Source organism: Eulemur rufifrons, chromosome 29 (assembly GCF_041146395.1).
Source record: "Eulemur rufifrons isolate Redbay chromosome 29, OSU_ERuf_1, whole genome shotgun sequence".
NCBI lineage: Eukaryota > Metazoa > Chordata > Mammalia > Primates > Lemuridae > Eulemur > Eulemur rufifrons.
In genome coordinates this window covers 83581394-83594180 of record NC_091011.1, presented here as the reverse complement: position 1 = coordinate 83594180, position 12787 = coordinate 83581394, and the positions used below count along the sequence as shown (strand labels likewise).

At 35.4% G+C, this 12787-nt stretch overlaps 1 protein-coding gene across 1 annotated transcript in view; it reads right to left on the bottom strand.

Annotated features, from left to right (window-relative positions):
* EXOC4 (exocyst complex component 4) overlaps window positions 1-12787 on the bottom strand; it is a 738581-nt gene that overhangs the window by 124592 nt on the left and 601202 nt on the right. The gene's annotated exons all lie outside the window — the stretch shown is intronic.

Genomic DNA, 12787 nt, shown 5'->3' with positions numbered 1-12787 from the left:
CACTATTTTCTCTTTACAGATTTCCCTATTCTGAACATTCATATATGATTCCTATTCATATACATGGAATTTCTTTCATTTAGCATGTTTTCAAGGTTCATCCATGTTCAAGCATGTAGCAGTACTTTCTTTTAATATTCCATTGTATGGATATACCACATTTATCCATTCATCAGTTGATGCACTAGGGTAGTTTCCACCTTTTAGCTATTATAATAATGCTTCTATGAACATTTGTGTGTAAGTTTTTGTGTGAATGCTTGTTTTCATTTATCTTCAGTACATACACCTAGGAATAGAATCATTTAAGGATACGATAACTCTGTCTTTAACTTTCTGAGGAAATGTCAGAGTATTTTTCAAAATAGCTGCACCATTTTACATTTCTACTAGTGGTGTATGAGGGCTCCAATTTCTTTACAGCCTTGCCAATACTTGCTATTATCTGTCTTTTCTTACATTATAGTCATCTTAGTGAGTGTGAAATAGTATTTCATTGTGGTTTTGACTTGCGTTTCCCTGATGGCTTATGATGTGCTTATTAATCATTTGTATATCTTCTTTAGAGAAATGTCTATTCTGATTCTTTGTTAATATTTTAATTGGGTTGTCTTTTTATTATTGAGTCATTCATTCTTTAGCAGATTTTACTAGGAATCCACCATTACCTCAGCCCTGTCCTAGATCCTGAGGTGGGTTCTAAGCTCACTAGAATGATTTCCTAATCCACTAATATGTCATGACCCAGAGTATGAAAAATGCTGTGTAAAATTGGCTTGGCTCTATAAATGTGGTCTTTGGCTAGATCTACCAAAGAAGTGAATATTTACCAAGCATTTTATAGAGAAAACTGAAGCACACAGAGGAAGATGTGCTCATTTTGCACAATGTAGCCAAGGTGGAAACAGAGCTGGTTTCTGTTCTCAGTTTATTAATCAGGGCACTGCCTCTCACAAGTTGCAGTATCTTCTCAACTGAAGCCATATCATGAAAGATAGAGTGAGTTCACGAGACTGTTGTAGATTAATGGAAACTAAAGAGACACACTGTGTGAACCTTGATTGGATCCTGTATTTAAAAAAATCTAGGTGACACTTTTTGGGAGCAACTGGGGAAATATGAGTACGAACTATAGGTTGGAAAAAGTTTTGAATGAAGGTTGATGTTGTTAAGTGTGGTGTGGTGGGCAGAATAATGGCCCTGCAAAGATGTCCGTATCCTAGTTGCAGGAACCTGTGAACATTACTTTACACGGAAAAGGAACTGTGCAGATGTGATAAAGTTAAGGACCCTGAGATGGGAGATTATCCTGGATTATTCGGGTGGACCCAATCTAGTTACGTGAGTTCTTAAAAGCAGAGAACCTTTCTTGGCTGTGGCCAGGGAGAAAGATGTCATAATGGAAGAAGAGGTCAGAGAGGTGCTCTGCTGTTCGCTTTGAAGATGGATGGAGCTCACAGAGCAAGGAATGAAGTTGGCCTCCAGAAATTGAAAAAGGCAACGAAATGGATTATCTCGTAGAATCTCCGGAAGGAAATGCAGCCCCGAAGATACGTTGATTTTGACCAAGTGAGAAATGTGTTGGACCTCTACAGAACTATGAAAGTATGAATTTGTATTGTTTCGAGCCACTAAGTTTATGGTAATTTGTTAAGACAGCACCATAAAACTAATGCATATGGTAATGATGTGGGTACATAGGAGAACATCTTTGTTCTTGGGAGATGCATGCTGAAGTGTGTAAGAGTAAAGAGTCATTATGTCTGTAATGTATTTTGTGATTGTCTGGCAGGAAGGGAGGCGTGTTTGTATTAGGAGAGAAAATGGAGTGGATATAGCAAGATATGTTAAAGGTCAATAAATCTAAGTCAGAATACAGTATATATGTATTCACTGGACTGTTATTTCAACTTTTCTGTGGGTTTAAAAATTTTCACATTTCAAAAAAAAAGCTTAAACAAGAAAAAACAAGAAGCAAGAAATATTAGGGCAATTGTTGGTTTTTTCAAAATCAGTATCTCCCCTACCCCTATCCAAAATAGTTCCTAGGATAACAATCTCCTGGGAATCGCTTCCTAGACAGATCCCTTGACAGTTCTCTTTAAGTTTTTTCCCAGTGTGCTGAGTTTCTGAAAATGAAAGTTTTATACAAGGTATAATATAACCTGTGTGCTGAGAAGTTAATGCACTAAATTAACAACTTGAACAATATTACTAAAGCAATCAGAATCCTTGAAAATTGTTTCTGCCATTCTCATTTCAGATCCAGAGAGATAAAATTTAGAATGACAATCAGTTATGTTTTGACATGGTTAATCAATGAATAATAAATGCATAGTTTCTTCTATCAGTCTCTTTCTGTCCTTGTATAAATATTTTGGAGTGGTTTATGTGTTATCTTCTTATGGGTGAACACAGAAAAACTATTATATTATGCACAACCGAGCCTCTCCTAGAAGAAAAAGGCTAGGTATCAATGCTATGGCAAATAGGCAAAGGTCTGGAGACTAAATTGCAGGCACCATTCTGCTAAAGGCAGCTTCACACTATGTAGGCTCCGTGTGTGAAAGACACAAGAGCATCATATAAATGCTGGGTTGGTAGCAGAACACGAGAGTTCAAACAGCTCGTCTCTAATCAGAGGCCAAGATTTGAATCACAGGTCTATGTAGGTAACTGTGTGCTAAGTACAAATGTATTACAATGAGAGATTCATTAGTTTAAAAAAAAAAAACAAACAAAAACTGTTCCTGTTTGGCTTAGACCTGCAAAATTTATGAGAAGAAATCCTTTAAAATTTCTCTATAATTACATTTTTAATTTGTCATTTTTCTTCCCTAGCAGCATAACTTTTGTTCTTTTGCCTGTACTATTAACATTATATTCTATAAACAGTTAATGTTTTTTATTTCTAATTTCCAAATGCTAATTAAAATTGCAGCTCAGATTCTGGATAAACAGTTAAGTATTTGTACTCTATGTTTGAAGATTTCTCCTATGTTATCCTTTCTCATATTTAACTCCACTACTTGTATTTCAAGCAGTACATGAGTACAGACATACATTCATTCAACAAGCATTTATTGAGTAACTATTATGTGACTCATTCTATGCTGGTCATTCAACACTAAAATTCTAGAACAATGATATTGCCTAGGCACTCTAGTCATTAATCCTGTACTTTTGATACTAGTGTTGAATCCTGATTTGACCTAGGAACCTGATGGTTTCAAAAGCTATTACAGGCAGCCTCTGCTTTTATGATAATGTTTTTCTGGCAACCACATTGGAAAATAGTAATCATTAAAGAATTGACCAAATACTCTTATAAAACAGCTTTAATTGAAGGTTGCATTTCTGAGATATCAAATAAATGATGATTATTTGCAAAAAATATCATAAATGTAAACATACTAAAACTGGAACCTAAGAATAGTCAAATAATGTTCGATTTTCTACAAAAGGGGCAGAATACACTTGTGCTCATTATAAAAGAGCAGATTCCATCCTACTCTAAAGGGTAAATACATGACATTACAACACAGCTTTACTGGACCTTAAATATTACCTAAATGCTAGTTAAAACAAATACACACACAATAATTAAAAAAAAAAACAATAGCCTATAAATTCTAGACTCACAGGTTGTCTGGAGGAAGAGCTGGAGGTGCAGAAGAGTGGGGAGACACACAGAGAATCAGGGGCACAGTGGGGCAGGAACCCAAGGCTCAGTCTCAGGGTTTCTCCACACTTGGCATCCCCTTTTTTGGTACCAAGTAGATGAGCACACTGATGCATCAGCAGGTAAAGACAATGAAAAACTCCATGAAAACCGATACTGGTAACAATGACCAAAGCAGCATATTATTTAGAGGCTGCGGGCATCAGCTTAGAGTTACGATATATACAGTCAAGGTGGAATAGCACTGCACTGAAATGCTCTGTGAGCTTGGGACGAGAATGCATCTTTCTTTAGCTAAGCCACTAAGTTTTCTTCATAGATGTTGTCAAGCAACACTAGATATAACAATTAGGTGCTAGTTTTTTCTTTAGGTGCTAGACTTCCAGAGGCATGCAGTTTTTCTGCCAGGACCCGCTGTAAGTTCTGCACTGATACAAATAATAATAATTTCCTATAAAGAACATTTCTTAAGCTTCAAAATAGATTATCAGCATATAGGATTAAAAAATAACCAAAAATCACTTATTGTAAGTTGAACATAATATACTTTGGTTTTTCAACTCCTGAGCATGATTACAGGTTTAAAAGTTGTACTTTATATAGCACTGAACTCCGTCCTCTGAGTATTCCAGCTTATTGACCATTCTGGTTATTTCTTGGCAGAAAAGTGAAGATGGCTTAGGATTATGAGTTTTTTCAGGGGTAAAAATGTTAGACTGGCACTGTATTTGTGGAGCAGTAGGGAACTAGCAGTAAACAGTCACAGGGTTTGAGGATGTGTGCACATTTTATTTTAAGCAAATAAAAGTTTTAAATCAAAGTGAAAATTACCCAGGTTTCCATAACCTACAGTGTTGGGCACTGATTCCCTGGCCCACCCCTTCCTAGCCTCAGGCCTGTGCAAGAAACAACCACATACAACTGTTTAAAAAATGATTTCTGTTTCCAAATTCTTCCAGTGATTATATACATCTCTCTAAAGATTTTGTTGAAATGGCTACTTATTGATGTATTAATTTTAGGCATCTTGCTTGAGGGATGGGTGAGGATTTAGGTTACTTATGTCCCCTCCCTTCAGCCCCAGTTATAGCCCCTTCCCCCTCCTAATGTATTACAGTTATATCATGATTTTTTGTTGTTCTACTGTTTTCTTCTGTGTATGTTTATCCACATTGTCACCTCTAGCAGTAGCAGTCACCACACTATTAAGCATCTGCTTGCCTGTTTGACTCCCCCCCAGATTGTGAGCTCCTAACCCAGGTGGGAAGCCGGGTGGCATGCAAAGGGGCAGAGGGTTTCTGGGAGAAGTTGGAGGAGTGGATACCTGAGCTGAATCTTGACAGCTGAGCTGGGCAGGTACAGGAGGGGGAAGGGGAATGAGCAGAGGGCCTTCTAGGAAGAGGGAAAGGTCACGGCGAAGACCAAGGGGAATGAAAGTATGGCAGAATGGGAACCTGAGAAAGTTCAACAGGGAAAGACAGACAGATGTGAGGAGGCAAGCGGTCCTTCATGCCCTGGCAGGAATTTCAGCCCCCAGCAGAGAACAGGTGTCAGCAGGGACAGAACTGGGCAAGGACTCCAGCAGGCACAGCCTTCTCAGCAGGGGTTCTGGGAGGTCCCACTGCTCGCCCTTGCCTTAGGAGCACCTCTTCCCCCCACCCGCCCAGGCTTCCTCACGGGCATCCTGCCCACCACCACGACGGCACCGATGATCACTACCAGTCAGGAGCTAAGTGGGACTATATTAGAAGAATTATATTTTTTTTCAAATTAAGACCCCAAATGAGAGAAAGAGGAATGGAATCAAATGTACACCTAAATGAAACAAAACTCCACAATCTGAAATCACACAAAAAGTAAAATGTAGAAAACAAATTAATGACTTTCTAATGATACTAACAAGTAATCATAATTCTCAAATAACTGTCCAATAGACTAGCACTGATGTGCTGTGTAGGGGAGATTTTTAAATCTATTTGTTTGTTTTCCATTTACTGCCAATCTTATGCTGACAAGAGTCATATCATTTTGATATAATAATGGAGTGCCTAATTCCATCGCCTTAAACATTAATTGATATGTTTGCAGCTTAGTTCCCAGTTAATGACCTGTCTTTTCTGTTTAATTTTGAGATTTAAGTCAGCTTCTCATCTAGACTTGCATGGCAGTGTTTTATATCCATCTATGACCTTCATCTTGTTTAAGCGAAGAAGAAAAAAAAACATTTTAGCAAAGCATTTTCTACTCTTGCACTTATTTAATATATTCATGTTTTCTGATTCATGTTTCCTTTTATGCTTATATTTTTAAAGTCCTATTAAGCATCCAGAGATAGTGAAATAAATATCTCCATTCTAACGAACACTTTTATTCATGGTAGCTAAAGTTGTTTTTTCCTCTATCACCTCTTGCACTTGCTCCTTCGAATTTATCTAAAGATTCTTCAATAGCTGGGACCTTTTAATAGCTGTTGCTTATACTGAGAACCTTTTAAATTTCCAAGTGGAACTTTTCTGAAAATCATTTCTGCTCTACTTTATTCACACCATTTCTACATCTAAATACATTCCTCGTTCTGGTTAGATTTCTGCTTCTCTTATAATCATCTAACTGGATGAAGAAATTAAAGAGGTACAAAGACCCAACAAAGGCGAAACCCAAACAACTAGTTAATGGAAGTGGTGAGGACTTGTAGGCCTCTGAGCTTCCAAAGGGAACATGTTACTATGTGTATAACTTTTAGGGCACTGTAGGCATTTTCTTCCAAAGTGAGGCCTCCCCATTCCTTACATTTCATTTCTGGCATTTGAAGAGTGGCTTATGCTTCCAATTTTTAAATTCAGTTTCATCCATTCAATATTTATGGAGGCTATTTGGTGTGCCATAAGGGTTTCAAAGAAAGAAAATATTTAATAAAAGTAAAAACCTGATTTCTGCTTTTATTCTCTTTTTTCATTAAAAATTTGATATATTACTCATGCCAAATAAAAACTAAAGAATTACCATGATCAACCAGCTTCCTGTGGAAAACAATATTTTGCTGGTTTTTAATCATGTTAACTTCATAGTTTCATAAAACAACAAAAAGCAGTCTTAATAAACATTTGGTTGTCCAGACAAATTTAAAAAGTTATTTTCTACATAACTGATTAACTAAAAATAGCTAAAAATATCATTTAGTCTCTCTTCCATATTCAGGACTGCATAAACTTCTACCCAAAACCAATGTTATTTTGTTTTATATCATTTTTATATTTCATCCCCCTTGTGTCTTCTTTTCAACAATGATTATTTATTTTTCTTTGCTCTGATTAGACAAACACATAACTCAGAGGAAAATAAGACAAGCAGTTTTAAAGCACTTAAATTCAATACATTTTATCCCCAGACATAATTGGATTTCTGTTTAACAAACTGTTATTGGAAGGGAGAGAACCCACAACAATATAATACATTAAATATAATACAATGAATACTAATGATAACAAATGAAATCTAGAGTCAAAGTGCCTATATGAAAAATCCCTGTGGACATTAGCAGAAAATCATTTGAATATCAGTTGAGATTATCATGATCAGTGAAAATGGAAGATTAACTCAAATGTCTAAAACCACAAATCCTTGATCCATTTTTAGGCTAGTTGATCATAATGTGGTGAGTCTGGAAGTCAGATTATCTAGGTGCAAATTCTAGCCCTGTCATTTAGTAGCTCTGTAAACTTGGGGGATTTACTTTCTCTGTACCTCAGTTTCCTCATCTGTTCAATGGGAATAATAATACCTGAAAACTCATAATGCTGCTATATCATGCCAGGCACTGTCCACTCTTATTGTTGTGATTGTTGAAACAGATTACACAAGCTGTCCAGAGACTTAATTCTTTATCATGCATCTTTCTGCCTGCTAGAGTTCAAGACTAATTTGTAGATTTTATATATTGCCTGATTTTTATTACCTGAAGAGTTTTCAAACCTGGCTCTAAAGAAATGATTCTTATTCTTTGAAATTCAGGGGCTCTGAATGAAAAGGGGGTAACAGGGATTTTGGGGACTGTTTTTCTAATACACACGCCCTCCCTAGCTCCCTTCCTGTCTTCTTTATTCCCCCCACACCTTACCCTTTCTGTTAATTACATCCCCAGAAAGCAGGACTGCCTTTTATCAGCAGATACTCACTGATCTCAAAAGGATAAATATATACATATATATGACAGGTGCAAAGACAATGGGCTAAAAAGCCTGCTTTTGGCTTCTTTGGGAATAAAAGGATATTTGCTATTTTTCTTTTTTCTATTAAAGCCCTGGCTTGACCTATTTTTTCCCCCTGTATTCAAAGTTAAGTCTGGAAATAATACATTTTATTTTTTAGTTAAAAAACAAGACTAGAAAAGAGCCTCGTTTAGTAATGAAGGGAACATAACCTTTATTCAATGCAAAGGGCACTGAATTCTACATTCATCTGTGTGCCAAAAAGCCCTCTGAGCTTTAAAAACTAATTATAGGAGAACATTGTGACTTTTCAGTCTTTGTGGCTCATGCCATGTTCTATGGCAATCTAATATGCTAAATCAAGGCTCTCTGTGAAGTCTACCATATTGGAATATCAATGAATAGTCCTCTCCTACTCACCTTCGCTTTCAACTTCTAATCAGGATACAGAATGTGACAAGTTAAGAGAAAAGAATCAATCACATACAAAACAAAACAGACCTAAGAAATTATTTTTCTTCTACTAAAGCAAATACAATTGTTTTTCAAACCACATCTACATGCAAAAACATGGACAAAACTCTCAGGCATCATGTTCAGCAAAAGAAAACAGATACTATAATTAAATTTATATAAAATTTCAAGATAAGCAAAACTAAACTATGGTGATAAAAATCAGAATAGTGGTTATTTTGAGAGCAGGACTTTTGGGGGTGCTAGAAAAATTCTATATTTTGATCTGGGATGGTATAATTATACATAACATTTCATTTAGTTATACACTTAAGATTACAATTCATGTATATTATAACTCAACAAAAAAATTAAGAAATATAATTTGTTTTGCCTTCAAAGTTAGGATGGAAAGTGATATAATTCAGTAAGCAAAACAAGAGTAAAGAAATCCAGGACTTTAATTCTAGCTCTTCTAAATCAGAAGCATGAGGTGGTACATGAAGGTTCATCTCTTTGGATCAGCATTCCCTTTTCTGGAATAGGGCTAGAAATAGTTCCCTTCAACTCTAAGCTACTTGAGTATAGCTAATAAAACTGACTGACACAGTACAAAAGCAATCCATGTAAATAAAACATCTGTACCACCATTATATTCTGAAATAAAAAAATAAATAAAAATAAAAACTTATTTTGCTTAAAAAAAACTGTAAGAAATAAATTTTCATTGTTTAAAAAAAAAAATAAACCTGTGGTGTAGTTGCATAATGCAATAGAGACTATAGAGTGATGAGAACCTATACACAACGATATGGATGAATTTTGCCCATATAATGTAGAACATAAGAAGCCAGTCATAAACACATACACACGCATACACAAATACACACACACATGTCTCTGCATGATTTGATTTATATTAAGTCCAAAAATAGATTAAACTAATCTATGGGATTAGAAGTCAGATAATGGTAACTTTTAAGGAGGCAGGCCAGTAACTAGAAGAAGGTAAAAGAAGACTCTTATTGCTATGTTCTAATTCTTGTTGCTAATGCCCTGTTTCTTGATCTGGGTATTAGTTATAAAAGTGAAAAGTATAAAAATCCACCCAGCTGTGCCTTTGATATGTGTACATTTCTGTATATTTATTATGCTTCATTAAAACTATATATATTCTATAAAAAGTAAACTACAGGCAATGTAAGGAGGGATGGAAACTCTGCAAACCGTAGGAAAGAATCAAGAGGAAACATTGGGAATCAAAAACACGCAACAAAAATGAAGAGTGCCTTTGATGAGCTCAGCAATGGACTGGATATGGCCAAGGAAAGAATTGGTGGCACTGAAGAAATGTCAATAGAAACTTTCAAAACTGAAATACAAAGAGAAAAAAGAATGAAAAGACAGAAAAGCTAAGAACTGTGAGACAATTTAAAACGGTATAACATACACATAATGAAAATACCAGAAGGAGAATAAAGAGAAAAAGGAAGAGAAGAAATATTTGAAGCAATACTGACTGAGAATTTCCCCAAACCAATGATAGATACCAAACCACAGATCCAGGAAGCTCAGAGAATACAAAGCAGGACAAATACCAAAAGTTCTACATCTAGGCATACCATATTCAAAGTACACACAAAAAACTTTAACGAAGTCAGAGGAAAAAAAATACCGATAAAGGAATAAAGATAAGAATGACATCAGACTTCTTTTCAGAAACCATGCAAGCAGGAAGAGAGTGGAGTGAATATTTAAAATGTTAAAAGAAAAAAATCAACTGTGATGGTTAATTTTATGTGTCAACTTGACTGGACTAAGGCGTGCCCAGATAAGCTGATAAAACATTATTTCTGGTGTTTGTGAGGGTGTTTCTAGAAGAGATTAGCATTTTAATCAGCAGACTGGGTAAGAAAGATCTGCTCTCACCAATGTGGGTGGGCATTATCCAATCCATTGAGGGCCTGAATAGAATGAAAACGTGGAAGAAAAGTGAATTCATTCTCTCTCTTCTTTAGCTGGGACACCTATTATCTCCTGTCCTTGAACACTGAAGCTGCTGGTTCTCAGGCCTTCAGACTCCAGGACTTATACTAGGTATCCTCCCATACTCCCCCAATTCTCAGGCCTTTGGGTCTGGAATAAATTACACCATTGGCCTTCTTGGTTCTCCAGCTGGTAGGTGGCAGATGGTAGGATTTATTGGCCTCCATAATATAAGTCAATTCCCATAATAAATCTATTATCTGTCTAGCCAGCCTATTGGTTCTGTTTCTCTGCAGAACTAATACACAAACCTAGATTTCTGTATTCAGCAAAATTATCCTTTAAAAGTGAAGGAAAAATAAAGACTTTCTCAGACAAACAAGAATTGAAGGAATTTGTTGACCTGCCTTGAAAAAAATGTTAAAAGAAGTTCGGCAGAGAGAAGGAAAATGATACAGGTCAGAAACCTGGATCTACATTAAGAAAGGAAGAGCATTAGGGAAGAAATAAATAAGGACAAAAATAAAACTTTATTTCCTATGTTTAATTGCTCTAACAGGTAACAGCTCATTCAAAATAATAAGAGCAACATTATAATCAGTAATTATAGCTTATGGATAGATAAAATGAATGACAACAATATCACAAGGGCTGGGAGAGAACTGGGAATACTTTGTTACAATGTACTTGCATTGCCTGGGTAGTGGAATAGTGTCATTGAATGTAGACTGGATTAGTTGTAAATGTATATTTCAAATGCAAAGAGTTAAAAAAAAGTATAACTGACATGCTCGGAGAGGAGCAAAAATTGAAATTGTATAAAATAATTAAAACAAAAGAAGGTAGAAAAACACAATTCATAAAAGAAAAAATCGTAAGTTGAACTTAATTAAAAACTTCTGCTCTGCAAAAGAGCCTGTGAAGAGAATAAAAAGACAAATCACAGACTGGGGGGGGGGGAAATCTTTGCAAAATACCTAATAGATAAAGGACTGCTATCTAAAATATACAAAGAGCTCTTAAAACTCAACAATAAGAAAAAATATAACTCAATTAAAAAGTGGGCAAAAGATCTGAACAGACACCTCACCAAAGAAGACATACACATGGCAAATCAGCATATGAAAAGATGCTCAACATCATATGTCATTACAGAATTGCAAATTAATATGATAAGATATCACTACATACCTTTTAGAACGGCCAAAATTCAGAACACTGACAACACCAAATGTTGGCAAGGATGTGGAGCAACAGAAGCCCTTACTCATTGCTGCTAGGAATGTGAAATGGCAGGCCACTTTGGAAGACAGTTTGGCTGACTCTTATAAAACTAAACGTATTTTACCATATGACCCAGCAATAGCATTCCTTGGTATTTACTCAAATGAGTTGAAAACTTAGGTCCACACAAAAATCTACACACAAATGTTTACAGTAGCTTTACTCATAACTGCCAAAACTTGAATGCAACTATAACATCTCCTGGAATAGGTGAATGGATAAACAAACTATGGTAGATCCATAAAATGGAATATGATTCAGAGATAAAAAGAAATGGGCTATAATGCAACAAAAACACATGAAGGAAACTTAAATGCATCTTGCTAAGCAAAAGAAGCCAATCTGAAAAGGCAACATATTCTATGATTCCAACTATATGACATTCTGGAAAAGGCCAAACTTGGAGACAATAAAAATATTAGTGGTTGCCAGGGGTTCAGGGCACTGAGGGAGAGAAGGATGAATAAGAGGAGCACAGGGGATTTTTAGGGCACTAAATTATTATTCTGCATGATACTGTAATGGCAGATACATTGTCAAGACCCATAGAATATAGAAAACAAAGAGTGACCTCTCATATAAACTATAGACTTTAGTTATTAATAACGTATAAATATTAACTCATCAATTATAACAAATGTACCACACTAATGCAAGATGTTAAAAATAGGGGAGATTTGGGGAGGGGGAGTTGTAAGGGGATATATGGGAACTCTCTGTACTTTTTGCTCAATATTTTCTGTAAATCTTCCCCAAATAAAATCTATTAATTAAAAAAGAAAAAATATATTCATAGTTTTCTTATATCAAAGTAGCTAGTTGACAGGTTTCTCTAGGATAATGTAAATAATAAGGACGAAAAATATACACAGGAAGGCTTTAGGTTAAATTACACGTGAAATTTTGAGAATCATTGTTTTAAGAAAGTTTAACATGACACTGGAAAATTTTCATATTAAAATGTTGGTTAAAAGTATGGCACTAAAGTGTGTGGACATAGTTAACTTTGTGAGTAGTAAAGACTTATTTATCTACAGTTGCAATCCACATTTTGAGAAAGAGAATTGCCTACAGTTCTATGATGAATTAAAAGTGAAATACTGGCCATTACTTCTTTGATTACTCTTCTGGTCTTTGCTTTTTTAAGATGCCTTTATTTTATTTCACTTGATTT